The sequence below is a fragment of the Mytilus edulis genome, chromosome 7 (genome assembly GCF_963676685.1).
Source record: "Mytilus edulis chromosome 7, xbMytEdul2.2, whole genome shotgun sequence".
Classification (NCBI taxonomy): Eukaryota; Metazoa; Mollusca; class Bivalvia; order Mytilida; family Mytilidae; genus Mytilus; species Mytilus edulis.
This window is the reverse complement of record NC_092350.1, coordinates 65,312,088-65,313,163: the sequence shown is the minus strand read 5'-3', so window position 1 is coordinate 65,313,163 and position 1,076 is coordinate 65,312,088.

Here is a 1,076-nt window from a genome sequence, read left to right as displayed (position 1 = left end):
GTCATTTTAAGGATGTATTCTTCTGACGTTTCAGTCTCATTGAAATCACGTTCTTGAATTATTTTGAAAACGTTTGAAACAAGTGGAAGCTATCAATGAATTTAAAAGTTATTATTTCCAAACTTAACTCTGTAAAAAGATTGTGTAGTAATAAAAAAAATAATTCAGTCAACATGATCAAGTCAGTTTTATTAGCCAAAATGTTGAGAAAATAGATGAGGGGCACAAGAATTGACTTGACCAAATACATGAACATCTAATTCCAATTTTTTTCTTTTCAAATTTCTTGGATAATATGTATTTTCAATCATTTATATCAAAGAAGTAGAAATAATATGATGTTTGTTCTAAAAAAAGGAGAAACCAACACAAATTTACGAAATTGAAAGCAAGCTAAATTTTTACACGAAAAAGCAACAAACTATGATAAAACTTTGTTATATTAACACCTATCTATAGTTTTTTAAAATTAGATTTATTCAGATTGGTCCACCTTATATCTTTTGAAAGTATAAAAAGGGTAATATTGTGGAACTGCTATTTGTCATGATAATAGCCTAAAAATGCGTTAAAAATTGATAAAATTTCAAATGGTCATAGCAACGGAAAAAAAAGTACATAACCATATGATTTTTGCTTTAACAATTAATTATTTACATTCATATCAACCTATAATAAGGTTTAGAAAAAAGTTGATTCTAGAATTTCTACTAATTTTATGTGAATTTCGTGGATATATGTGAACCAGGGATTACAGTTATTTATAAAAATATAGATAATCTCTTACATGCAGAATTCGAAAAAATACGAAAATACGCTTTCCTCATTCCCTCCCCCCCCCAAAAGACTTCTACTCAAAAGTCATAACCATAATGTTTACGTACACATTCATCCTTAATATATATGCGTTAGTTGAACAAGTCTAACATTGATAATTTAAAAACCTCATAAAAATTTCTGAAATTACAAGTATACATATATTAAAAAGTGTACATGATAATAGTTGGTAAAACAATCAAGTCAGTTTGTGGTACATTAATGATTAAACCAGTTACTTTAAGCTTTGTATTAAGCGA